Below are 15,117 nucleotides of genomic sequence, written 5' to 3' on the forward strand. Positions count from 1 at the left end.
CCATTAAAAAATTACTTTTGTAATTTAATTTAAAAGAATCGAAATGTGTACGTAATTGTCGTTCTAATGAGACATGAAAAACAGAAATTGGTTTCCGATTTTAGTAAAAGTTTCAGAGTATATTTAGAATTATCTGAACTATAATATTCTGAATAAGTTTTGCTTAAAATTCATAAGAGTATAATTGGTTTTTTTCGAAAATTTCAAAATTTAAATCGCAGTTACGGAAAAACTATAAGAGATATTTTCATAATTTTTTCACATTTTTATTTCCTATTATATTCTTAATAAATCCCAATGCGATGATCAAAAAATTCTGAAATTTGTTTAACAAAATTTTAAAAAATTTGAAAATGGAGTTTTGAAACTGCCGTTAAAAAAAAATTATTTTTTTGTTCATACCTAAGAATAGGTTAACGGTATCCTACGAAGACATATACAAGTAGATATGGACATATTTTAAGTAAAAATGAGCTTTTATTTTAATATTTATCAAAATATGTTAATTTTGTTCGTACATTTCTTGTTCTAGTGGCCTGAGACACGTTAATGGCCTGGCGAATTTTTAATAACTTTAACATTTTTTGACCAATTTCTGTTTTTCATGTCTCATTAGAACGACAATTTCTGTTTTTTATGTCTCATTAGAACGATAATTACGTACACATTTCGATTCTTTTAAATTAAATTACAAAAGTAATTTTTTAATGGCAAAATTTTTACAAAAACTGAAAAAATGCATTTTTTCCCCTTGTAAATGCATCACAAAACTTCAGAGGGCTACGTCTTATCCCCAACCGATTTACCTAAAAATTTTTCAGGATAATTTTTTTACTAATCTTCACCAAACTGGAGGGTGAGAATGGCCAAAATCCAACTTTCGTTTATTAAGGGCCACCCTAATATACATATGTATTTGGAGTATGTTTTAATTACATTTGATTTGAAAATATGTACAATAGATCGATGTTCAGGTAACCAATTAAAATAAAGAAATACTTTTTACGATTGCTTTGCTGTGATACCATAATTTCATTCATTGCAATGTTCGGATACACGACAGTTTTTGTTTTGCTGTAGAATTTTTTCATTCAACTCAAGCCATAGTAGAATTATTAAGGTGTCTAACACTACAACTTTTAAAGATATTCATATTTAGCGAAAAAAACAATAATAGTGATTTAAATTTGTTTATCTAAAGTCTGATGTGAAAAATGTTTCTTTCGAAACTAACAACGCTTATTTTACAGATTCAACATATTCGAAATTCTTAATTTTTTTAATTAAACAATAGAATTTATTGATTTTATACTGACTAAAACTACTAGCGTGACAATACCGATCAAATGCAACTATAAAATTAGAAATCCTTAAAAAGGTTGGAACAACATTATACAACCAAATATAGTTAATTTTATACTTCTTTAAAACTTTTTTAAAATTATAAGACAATTTATTCCAAAAAAATATTTACTGGTTTTTGGTTTAATTTAGTATTAAGAAATTCACCGGAATTCCCGAGAATGAAATGATTTTTTAATTTCCTCAGGGAAAGAAAAAAGTCCGGGAAATTGGGAACCCTAACTATAACTAAATTTTGGCCCTAGCACCATACGCGATGGCAAATGTTGTGTTATTTACGGTAACTGCCACAAAACCGATTTTTTAAAGTCAAAATTTTCTAAAATTGTTATTAATTTAAAACAGCGGATTCTTTCCCGCTACCGCAAATTGCAAATATATATTCGATCCTAGCTTATAAAAAAGTTTTTTGGATAAAAAAAATAAAAAACTTCACCGGGTTTTGTGGGTGAACTTTTTTGACAACCGCGAAAAAGTAATACAATTTTATTAAATAACTTTCGATGGTCTATTCGACAATGCTAGGGGCCATTTTGATATTTGCAAAAAATGTAAAAAAGTTATCGCCCTAATGTCTATAGTTATCGTCCAAAATTCGACAAATTTTCAGAAATGGATCTCATTTTGTAAAATGATAGAAACGCGCTGAATAAAACAATAAAACAATTTTACCATTTGCACGTTGAATGCTACACAATAAATGACAGCCAATTCGACAGATGTAACCTCAACAATATGGCCGCTTTCAAAGTTCGGAAGTATTACATGGAAATCAAATTTTTTTCAAATTCTAGAAGTTTGAGTATTTTCTTTTTTGTTTTAAAAGATTTTTAAATTTACTAATTATTTAAAAAATCGTACCTGGCATTTTTCCGCTATTCTCTATTAATAGTCTTTAATTTAAGAATTACACAAAAACATTTAATTAAAACAAACTCTAATTAAAAATCCAAAGCAACTGCGGGGAGTGTTATTAAGAAAAAGAGAAGAATAATATTCCAGACACAACAACCTGATGCTGTTGATACTAAAGACACCGTCATTACAAAAAAAGTAGATGAAAATCCACTGTTGAATTCCGAAAAATGTAAAAGAAAAGAAAACAATAAATTTTATCTTGGCATCCACATAGAATTTTTATTTAACACTCAAGGTAAAAAAGTGAAACTTAAAAAGGAAAAAACAAAAAATACAATACAAAATTAGCCAACGGAATAAGTGTAAAGTGTTTTATAAGGAATGGCTGTAATCTTAGCTATGACTCCCTGGTTGTTGTTTGTATCTTAAATCTTGTTCACTATTTGTTGGAAGTTCCTTAAAGGGACACCATAACTACTTGCTACTTTTAAACTGGTGGTATTAGTATATATTTCAAGTTAAAGATTTGTTGAAATAAGTAACCCAGCAAAAAATATTCTGGATATTCCAATATTTAACATAGAAAAATGTACGTACTGATTCAAATCGTAAAATCTCGAACAAATATCATCAAGATCGGATTAATCTGAAGCATTTGCAAATTTTTGGGATCCACAAAGTTCAACCTAAGTGTTTCTCGGAAATATGACGCAATTATTTTCAGTATTTTAAGCTAAATATTTCATATACTATATACTATGCTGTATCAATTGTTGCTGCTTTCAAATAAGCCACTATGTTTTGCAGGGTAATTTGTTAAAAGAAAGTTATATAGAAATTTACTTGCAGTTACTATTTTGCATAAATATAAGAGCGATAACTTTTTTATTATTATCAAAGTATATTTTTTTAATATTGCAAGGTTATTTATTGATGAAATATGCACATTTTTAAAACTATGTTGAACAAAAATCTAAAAGATAACAAGTAATAAGTAGCACAAGAAATATATGAAAGAATATGATTGATACACAAAACCGAGAAGATGTTGCTTTGCTACTTTGAATTCGATAATTTGGGATATCGCTGCGACAGAATAAAAGCTTTTTTGTTTTGAAAAATATAAAGGATCTTCCAATAGGGACTTTCGAACTTTGTCAATTGATATCGGCCATATTGTTGAAGCTACATTTGTCGAATTATCTGTCATTTATTAAGTTTGTTTTGCCAAATCTCCATGAACGGCGTTCAACAACACGTGCAAATGATAAAATAGTTTTATCAAAATGGGTGTTCTTTCTGTCCTTAATTTTCATCAAAAATTCAGCTCACGCCACATTGGACATTCAAAGCCAACATAATCTTTGTCATCGATCAAATTCAACATGATTTTTTCGCCAGAATCATGGAAAATTGGACATTTCGGATGCAAAATAGCTTAGTGTTAAAGCTAAAGTAGCATACAAAAATAAGTGCATCAACAATGACAAATATTTTGTTTACAATTTTAGTCCGTTTTTCATTAAAACTTTTAACCCAAGTATTATTTTTTTTATCAAGTTACCTTTGATAAGTTTGTAAGTTATTATGTTTAATGTCAATTATGTTCATTTGTTGTTAATCTTATTAAAATGAGTGACGAGAAAAAATTGCGTACTAAAATTATTAAAAATTTTAAACAAAATCCAAATTGGTCCCACAAAAAGTTGGCAAAACAATCAAAGGTTTGCCGACAAACTGATTCCAATGTTATTAAACAGTATCGGGAGAACTTGTCCGTTGATAGAACATTTTTCGCAGCTTCAGATTCAATATTTTTATGTTGCTGATGCTGATGGGAATGTTGTAGAAAAGTTTAGGACCCAAAAGCAGAAAGTTTTCCCAAAAATGTTCTTGGTATGACAAGCAATGCAGTTGCGACAAAAGAAGCCACAAAGGGCTCTATAAATACCGAAATTTACATCAAGGAATGTCCACTTATTTTTGGCTGATTTGGCATCCTGCCACTATGGTAAGCAAGGTCTTAAGTGACACAAGAACAATAATGTGGTATTGTACCAAGAGAGGCAAATCCTCCAAACTGCCTGCAGCTAAAGCCAGTGGAGAGATATTGGGCGAGCACAGATAATTGAAGAGCACAACAAAGGTGTCCAAAAGTGTAGTAGATTTAAAACGGAGATGAACTACCTGTTCGAACAAAGTGACAGAAAGTGCCATAAAAATATTAATGGAGGGATTTCCGGAAATGGTTCATAAATTCATCACTATTGATTAGAACTATAAAAATAATATGTTTTGTAAGTTCAAAACTGTAGGTTTAGTGGTTTCTTTTTTATTAACATTTATGTAGGATAAGATTTTTTCGATCTCACTCCTTATGTAAAGAATAAGTAAAGAAAACTATAACAAAAACGATAAACAAAAACTAACAAATAAACTCAAAATTGTCAATTTTCAAAATTGGATTTTTCAATAGTTCTGCGTTATTATGGTATGATTCATACAAAGTATATGGGCAAATAAACAATGCTCCTGTTTAGGTATCATCAATATCTGATCAATCTGAAGCATTTCCAAATTTTTGGGTTGCACATATGTGTGCAACCCAAATATGTTTAAAACTATTCACGTTTTTTTGTATATTTTTATAACTAATAGTCCAATTTTATAAACTTATCCCCATATGCATAAACAATTTTTTAAATTTATCAAAGGTTTATGAAACAAAATTTCCATACAAAATTTGATTTATAAACCTAAATAAATAAATTTAACAAGTAAGAGAGCTATATTCGGCTGTACCGTCTTATATACCCTTCACCAAATTATACTTCAAAATACAAATTTTAAATATTTTTAGGTAAACAAAATTTTTTTTCCAAAGTTGGTTTTTAATTAGTTGGAAACAAATTTTTTCGAATTGTTATTTAAGTTTTTTTTTTAAATTTTAAAAAAAATATTTTGGTTTTTTAATTTTTTTTTTTGGTGATAAAAAAAATCGGTTTAAAAAATATTTTTTCCGATTTTGACCCATTGTAGGTCCAACTTACTATGGTCTTATATACGTCGTTGCAAATTTGTGGACCATCTTGCTGATTTTAAATAGGAATCTTCTCGAAAGCATGTCTGACAGAATTATTGAAGATTTGGATCCCGAAGATATTTGGGGTCTTCAGAAAATTTATTTCAACAGACAGACAGACGGACATGGCTTAATCGACTCCGCTATCTATAAGGATCCAGAATATATGTATATACTTTATAGGGACGGAAAATTATATTGTGGAAATTACAAACGGAATGACAAACTTATATATACCCTTCTCACGAAGGTGAAGGGTATAAAAATTATTTGTGCATATGGGAGATAGTCTTATATTAATCCTTACACAGACTATAATTAGTACGATAAGGTATCTTGAAGAATAATTCTCAAAATCAATATCCTTAATTCTTGCATTTTGTTTCCACAGAAATTTGGAAAAACATGCCAAAAATTGGAAATGAGATTCTACATAACTAATTTCTAATAAATGCTTACTTATAAGAAGTATATTTTATTCAATTTTTATACTTTTATCAATTTTTCTAAATTACATACATATGTATATCTAAAATATCATCCAATATGATAAAACGTGAAAAAATTATTCTAAAAATGTTTACTTAAAATTTAAAGATGAATAATCCTGTCTACATATCGAGAAAAATGGCTTTTAATTTTAAGTTGAAAAATTCGCTTGAGTGAAATGACTTAAGCCGATGAATATTTCCATTTTGATAGAAAACATACATAACTAAAGACCTTTATAGACGACATTCAAAATAATACAACATTTTTAACCATCCCACTATGGCAGAAATTCCAAATTTTGAGGCAAAAAGTCGATTTTTCAACATCATATTTTTAAAAATTTTTTATGGCGTTCAATTGTGAAAATATTGGAAAGAAAAAATAGATACAAATAATGAAAGTTAACAACCCATAATTAGACATAAAATGCTGATAATATGCAAATTTATTATAATTCGTGTTATCAATTGTGAAGCAATATAATTTTCGGAAAAATAAATCTTTGAATATGGATTCTATTTTTAACTGTTGTAAAGATATTTTGTAAATGTTTATATTTGACACTTATTTTGATGTTTTTACTGAATCATCTTTTTGGGAAATTGTGAATTGTGTTATCGTCTTTTGTGGTGTAGAACCCCCTTGTATAACAAACTTTAAAGGAGTATCCTACATGTAGTTGTTCGTGGGAGAGCAAGTTTTAATGCCATGTAAAATTTGTTTGCAAATAATTGCAAACTCACGGCTTAATGCTGCTTTTGCAAAAGGTAAGTTCATGGGAGCCCCACGAAAAAACTGACACGACTTTCATAATTTTGACTAAGGTTTATAGAAATGTGTCTATCAAATTATAAAGGGGGTGGGTGTTTTAGAGAGTAAGCATTAAATTTTTTCGAAAATACCCCTTATGGGCGGCCCACTACAAAAAAGGGGCGTGGACCGCCCATTTTTACTCAAATCGAATATTTTGACAGTAGAAGGCTGCACACCAAATTTGGTGAATCTAGCTTGTCGGGAAATAGTTTTTGCCGCTACTTGGGGTTTTTCGGCCATAGTGTATCAAATTGATATCAATAAAGGAAAAAGCCGCGTTTGAAAATAATCTATTCACTTTTTATTTTGTAAACATAAAAACAATATTAAATTCAAAGTATTTAAAAGAGTAATAAAAATTAAATTGCAGTAAAAAAATATTTTTATCAAACCAGCCTGCATCAACCAGATCAGTTGCGACTAACGGAGGGTTAAGAAAAATATTCATTATATAAGAAACAGTTTATAAAAATCGGACAACTAATTACAAAGATATGTCTAAAAATACATATATTTTAAGTTTTTTGATTATTTTTTGAAATATTATAAAATGTTTACTAAATGCTTATTAACCCGAGATCTACCCATGGTCCCACTCTGAATTTTGTATGTGGTGTTAACCACACAAAGGCCTTTAACTCAGGAAAATCTTTAGAAAATTGAAGACATCTTTTCTGAGATATCCTTTGTTCAAGGACAATTTATTGGTTTAATAACGTGTATTCAAAAGAAATGGATTATTAGAAAAATATATTGAAACTAGGATACATAAGCATTACCATGAGACCTATATTGTAAATTAAAAAGTTATATAGTTATGCTCAGTGGGGTGAAACTTCTTAAATTTTGTTCTTAAACTTTATGAAATACTTTCTTTAGCGAAAATACCAAATATTCAAAAATCTTGATACTGTGTTTGTCTGTATTAATTGGACTACTAATTTATTGTTTGTGGGCGTTGAACCTCCCATATAAAATAAATAGTTGTTATTTTAGATTGTCTGGAGAACTATAACAATGTGAGTATTCTGTGAGATTTTTACAAATAAAATTTTTTAACTATCGTTTCAACACATTCCTGTCACATTGTTAAAATTTCACTGTTTTATATACAAGAAAAGAGAATTTTATATATGTTTATGTTTTTAAGACATTAAAGAACTAACAGAAATGTTTTATATATTTTTATTATTTATAATTTACATGCATTTTTTTTATATACTCGTTAGTTGAGCATTTATGACTAAAATGAATAATTCATAAATGAATATAAAAGTAATTTACATTTATTTATGGATTGCAATTGGAAATAAGTTTCGATAAAGAAAATCCAACAGACATCATCCAAAAGAATTAGATACTTTAAATGATCATAATTACAGTTTGAATTTATTCTGTATTGAAGCAATATTAAAATACAAAATGTTTTTTGAAGATTGCACATTAAAGGCATATAAAATAATAATTATTTTTAGAAAATTATCGATCATCTTTAGTGATAATTACCCTTATCGTGGTTGGCGTAAACGTCTACGCCTACGACAGTTTCGTACTAGATTAAAGAAACAGTTTGCACTTTATCTTTAATCTAGTACGAAACAGTCGTAGGCGTAAGACGTTTACGCCAACCACGATAAGGGTGAATATGTTTCAAATCAGACCAAATGTTTGAGATTTATTGATTTTAGTCCCTAATTTAAAAAAAGCCTATTAACCGATTGATATAAACCGGTTAACGGAAAATCAACATATAGAATTAACCGGTTCGCAAAAAAAATTTGGTATAAACACTAATCATCTTTTCAAGCTTGCTGCCAAATTACTAACATAGAAAAATTAACATTTCGGCTACATTTATTAAAATTAAAGTGATTTCTTTATTTTTGTTTTCAGTAACTAATATTTAAAAAAAATGAATTCATTTTTATTTCAATATAAAACCAGGTCAGTCTTACAAAGAAATCGGTGGTAGAAAAATAAATAAAACAACACAATACATGTATAATACTTTCTTAAATAAACAATTTTATAAATGTTATCGCAATACTAGATTAATGAACACGATATTACATCCTTTTAGTGTTTCTAGCTCTCCATTTCAAATGAAAACAAATCCATCATCATCATCAAGAGAAAAAACAAAAAATCAACTAAAAAGTATCACAAATTGTTAATCTGTGTTGTGTGTGCAGTGCAGTGCAATATTACACAGAATGGTATTTCCTCCTTTTCTGCACCCAAAGCTACAGCAAAGCCTGTATTTAACTAGAATTGGAAGTGTATATGAATACGAATGCTGGCAGATGTTAGGTTACAGATGTCTATCAATATTCACTGCAAATACTGGTAGAAAAAGCATATTGTAAATGCTAAACTGGGCTACTACATTTAATTTTCCGTTTAATTCACTTTTTAATAAATATTACAGCTGGAGGTTGTTTGGGTTCGGTAGGGTTGAATATTAAAGGGACAACAAATTTAATAAATATGGGTCATAATGAGTAATTATGTTTACAATAAGTAATTCTTACTAAACATATTTTTCTTTTGTCCGAAAACGACGAATAATTCCTATAAGACATTTCGTTACCTCAAAATACGAATGTCGTATGTGAAATTTTTCGATTTTGATATTATTACATATTTATCCGTATTTTAAGGTAACGATTTGAACATGTTCGAACAATTCGTTCACACTTTTAAAATTAATAAAATTATACGAATAATTGAAATTTTTAAATAAAGAAATTCAGTTTTTCTTTTCGTCATGTCAAGTGAAGACACATGTAAAAACACTAGTTTACAAAATGTTTGTTCATGAAAAGAAACATATCGTTACCTTAATATATAAACGCCCTAACTCACAACATTAAATTGGTTGAAGACCTTCATAAAAATCTGTATTAAAAAAAATCGCAACTACAGAACTTTATGTTTTATTAAGTTGTTTTCTCCCCCTATAAAGTAGTTAGGGCCTTTATATATTGAGGTAGCGATATGTGGGTTAATTATTTTATACCGTTTAACTTCGGGAAAAATATTGAAAAAAATTTTGGACATTAAACTTTCGAGATATCTATGAAAAAAAATAAGAAAAAGCTAAAATTTGAACATATTTAAAAATTTTGTTAAAAAAGTTTCAGAATTTTTTTAATCATCACATTGGGATTTATTGAGAATTAAAATATGAACAAAGTATGACAATACCTCCTATAGTTTTTCCGTACCTGCGATTTGAATTTTGAGATTTTCGAGAAAAACTAATTTTTTGGCCATATTTTTCTTTACTGTTATGAATTTTAAGTAAAACCTATTCAGAATATTAAAGTCCAGGCAATTTTAAATGTAGTCTGAAAGATTTACTAAAATCGGAAAACGCTAACCCTTAAATCGTGAAGGTCAAAGGTCATATTTTTCAATATTAGGAATTTCTCATGGAAATATAGCTAAATGTTATATATTTTTGGGCCGATTTTGATGAAACTTAAGAAAAATAAAACATGAAGTCTAGTATTTATAATAACAGCACAAAAATTTAAATTAACCCTAAATGGCACTTGGGGTTAAAATGACACTCAACTTTTCAGGATATTTTTTTTACCAAACTTCACCAAACTGGGGGTGAGACTGGCAAAAATCCAACTTTTGTTTATTAAGGGCCATCCTAGTGTACAGTGTTCATTTTTTTTTATAAATATTTTCATTTGTCTCCCTGTCGACACTCCAATAATAGACTCCCAGCATATTCTGGTCCCAATATCCTTGATATTTGCGAACTTGTGAACTACTGGTACGATTGCAAAATGATGCTCAAACGAATCGTCCAGGAGCACATCATCTTTTAGAAAATTAAATTCTTAGCCACTCTGTTAGAATACAAAGTGAGATACAGGGTGTCAAAGTTGTCCATCTTTAGTTTGCAAGGATTTGTAGAGCTCGTAGCGTGTACAAATACGGGCATCTATTAGGGTCAAAAGCTCCGTGTATTTTTGAATGATACAAAGGTTATTGGATTAAAAAATATTTTATTTTTCAACATAGTCTTATTTGAGCTCTAAGAACTTTGTCAAACGTTCCTCCAAGAAATAGTCACTCGGGAGAAATCCAGAGAATAGGGCGGAAGAGGGAGCATTTCGTAGCCTAATTCAGGGAAACTGCACCCGATTGTGATCAAACTCCGCAGCCATCTTGCGGAAAGCTTTCTCATACCGAAGTGATCATTCCAATTTGAAACCACTGAGCCATGTGAGATGCCTATGGCTTGAACAATCTCTCGCACATTCAATTTCCGATCGGCCATAGAGACCTAAACTGGGGGTCCAAAACGTTCGGCATCTTCCGTGCTGGTACGGCCACAACAATAGTGGGGAGGTTACTGCCGATGTTTGTAACGTGCAAAAATATTGTCTCAACACCCACCTTAAAGTATACCAATCTGCTCAGGATCATTTTCTGAGTCGATTAAGCGATGTCCGTCAGTCCGTCCATGTAAACCTTGTAATGAAACTATAGGTTTCAAAGATATTTCTATAAAGTTAGATACAAGCATTTCTATTACCCCCAGAATGAAGCCTATTGAATTTGGCCCCCATACGATTGTCCTATCTTTAAATAGTTAAGTTCTCATAAATACCTTATTTACATATACACATCTGCTCAAAATAATAGATACACCTAATTGGAAAAAATTTAAATGGCGGTAACATTGAAAATTTCCTCGCAAGCGTTAAGAATACATCATATTATTAAAATTTCTATCTGGCAATGTCATGTCAGTCAAAAATCTGGCAACTATTTGCTTTCATGTTGATTTTTAAAAACGAATTTATTTGAATTACAAAAAATTATTTGCTCATAACAATAGATACACATCAGTAATTTGTAATTTGTTTATATACAATTTTTTTTTTTGTGCAATTTTTTGTTCCTATTTACGTGAAACAGTAAGTATAATTTAAATTTTAGCAACAATTTTATAAAAAATAGGACTCTTTTGAAGAAAATGGGACGAAATCATCATTGTACCGAAGATGAGAAAAAAATTGTTCAAACGATGAGAAATCAAGGAAAATCATTACGGGAAATAGCAAAGAGCATAGGAAGATCTTTACATTTTGTCCAAAATGCTTTATCTAAAAAACAAAAAAGAGAAACTCGCGGTAGACCAAAGAAAACCAGTCCAGAAACAGATAGGCGGATCGTCCTTATGGTTAAAAAAGACCCTTTCATATCATCGAAAGCTATTTCTGCGGAGCTATGTAACGAAATCAGTCCACAAACAGTTCGTCGTCGTCTTTTACAAGCTAAATTGCCGGGAAGAATTGCCAGAAAAGTGCCACTAATGCGCCAAAAAAATATCAAGACAAGATTAGAATTTGCTAAAGAGCACTTACAATGGTCCGGGTGTGAAGGCGAAAAAAAAAATGGAGAAATATTTTATGGAGCGACGAAACAAAAATAAATTTGTTTGGAAACGACTGCCAAAGAAATGTACGCCGACCAAAAGGAAAAGAATTCCACGTTAAATTTACAAAAAAGACGGTAAAACATGGCGGGGGAAACATAATGGTTTGGGGTTGCTTTTCATGGAATGGTGTTGGTCCGATATTCCGAATAGAAGATACCATGAATGCTAGTGGGTATAGAGACATATTGGAAAACGTAATGCTTCCATATGCATCGGAAAATATGCCATTAATATGGACATTCCAGCAGGACAACGACCCAAAACATAGTTCAAGATTAGTTAAAAACTGGTTCTTGGAGAATAACGTACCTGTTTTAAGCTGGCCCAGCCAATCCCCTGATTTAAACCCAATAGAAAACTTGTGGAGTGAATTAAAGATAAGGCTTTCGAAGGAAGTTTTCAAAAATAAAGACGATTTATGGGAGAAAACGCAAAAAATATGGTACGAGATTCCATTGGAGAAGTGTCAGAACTTGATATCCAGTATGCCCAGAAGAGTGGAGAAAGTTTTACAAAACAAAGGTGGATATACTGGATACTAGCTTTACTTTAATAATAAACTAATTTTTTTAAGATAAAATTTATTAGCTTTTGTTTAATAAGAATTTTTAAAAATGTATCTATTATTATGAGCACCAAATTTTTCGAAATTTAAGAAATTTAATTTACTTTATAATATTTATTATTAATTATGAAATATTTTGTTTTTGTTTTTTACTCTCCTTTTAACTATAAATAAAAATCGACTGAATTTTTTTTATAATTTTACAATATACCATTATTTTTTTTCGTTTTTAAAAAATAAATTTTGGTGTATCTATTATTTTGAGCAGATGTGTATATGTAGATATCCAATCCAAATTCTGCATAAAATTCATTTTAACGAGTATAGATTTCTTAAAAATGTTGGTATTCAACCAAAATTCAACACAAATAAGTTGTATATATACAGAAGACATGCCACGTAATTGTATAGCGATTTGTCCAAAATTAGCCATAGTTCCCATATAAATTTGTTGTGTTTATAATATAAGTGTTTATAATCATATTCTCAGTGTAGGGTATCATATGGTCGGGCTTGACCGACTATACTTTCTTACTTGTTTGCCATTGAAATTGATAGAGCAGAATTTCCATAGTATTTATCAAACTTAGCATTTATTTGTGTGATAGTTTTTTCCGCAAAAAATATTGCTTAATGAGCAGAAATTCAATTTCTGTCAAACACAACTAAATGACGCTGCTTGTTCAAATTTTGACAGGAGTCAACTGACACATGCTAAAGGCGCAGTGTTAGCCTTTCAATTAAGAGACGGGAAATTCTAAAAGGCGAGGACTTATTGACCCACCCTCATAAATAGGATAATAAAAAATCCTATTTATTTTACTTAAGGTATTTCTTATACTTTAAAAGATATTTAATTTCAATTTCAAAATTTTATTACTGACTTTATTTTGTTTTTTGCTAATATCTTTCGTAATAGTTCTCAAAAATAGTTTAATAATGCTTTAAGTATTTTATATCTAATAAACTCCAAAGTTTTGATTTTCAATTTCAATAATAACTATTCATAAACAAAACTTTTATTGCATTTTAAAAATTAAAATTTTTCAAAATAATATAGTAGGTCAAGCTATGTTTTTTGTAACTCTCTAGATTCTAAACATATAAAAATCATTCAAATCGGATCGAGAACAATAATATGGAATCATTTTTAATTCTTCATATATTCGAGATACCCTACTTGAGGCTCCACCCCACCTTAGTGTTTAAAGTCCAAATTCAAAACTTAAGCTCAGCTACACCTCCTCTATAGTAGAGCGAAATTTTATTAACATCGCGGTAATTACAGATTTATGTCCACTTTATTTTCATTTCCCCCACTGTGCGATGTCAGAAAATTTTAATTTTAATAATGCATATTTAAACGTTACCCATAGACATGAAATACAAAAACTATTTGTAATTAGATTTTTTTAATTGTTTTTATCCAAAACTCGAAACTTTAAATAAAATGTGCAACTTCAAAACGTTAGGTGACAGAGTATCAATAATAGAAAAACGTCCAATTTTAGGGCCGTCCTATTATACAGAGCTAAGAATAAAATATATATTTTTATCTCCACTATTACAGAAAATTTTACAAAATTACAAAAATTTACATACATATGTAAACAAAGTAAAAAACACCAGCTACTAGGTGCCTTCCATAAAATTTTTATTAATATTTCGATAAAAGTGTTCCTAATCCTGCTTTTTACATTTTTAATAATCATTTTTAATGTATTTTTAAACATTTTATAATGTTTTCATTAAAGCATGTCGAAACATTTAAAAATTTGTCACACCTAATTATTGTTATTAACATTCTGGAATTTATTTTTTTTTTCATTTAATGTGTAAAACGTGTCTTGTTCTTAAATGCAATTACACAGTACTTTATTTATACTTCCTCCACCTATAAAAAATGTGTTAAAATTTAAGGATTTTTGTTAATTCCCTTTTCAATTGTTAAGAAATTTAAATGTAAAATCATTCAGCAGTTTAACATTGCTCTAAACGACAAATAAAGCACCCTCTCGTTTTGAAGACTGTTCCTTCTTAACCTTTTTTTTGTTAAAATGAAAAAAATACAAATTCTAACAATTAAAAACAATTAGGTCTCTTAGCAGTTAATGTTTGGCATGTAGCAGTTAATGAGTTGGCAATAATACAAGAGGAAATAAACAATAATGAACACAATGAAATCCATATATACAAACGTACAAGTGTTCAATAGACCTGCCCTTAAAAAAAGTTATTTACTTTGGATGGACCTAAAATTAATTAGAACCCGTGCCAGAAATCAAAGTTGTAAAATTTGGGGGATTCAAACGGTCTCCTATTAGGTCGTATTGTCATAATGTCATAAAATATTTTTTTAGTTTAAACAAATTTTTGTTGGGTTTCAAACAAGAGACAAGGAGACCGTTTGAATCCCTCAATTGTATGTTTTTGATTTCATAAAAAATTTAGTACTTAAATATTTGGGGGATTCAAAAT

Source organism: Calliphora vicina, chromosome 1 (assembly GCF_958450345.1).
Source record: "Calliphora vicina chromosome 1, idCalVici1.1, whole genome shotgun sequence".
In the NCBI taxonomy this organism is placed as follows: domain Eukaryota; kingdom Metazoa; phylum Arthropoda; class Insecta; order Diptera; family Calliphoridae; genus Calliphora; species Calliphora vicina.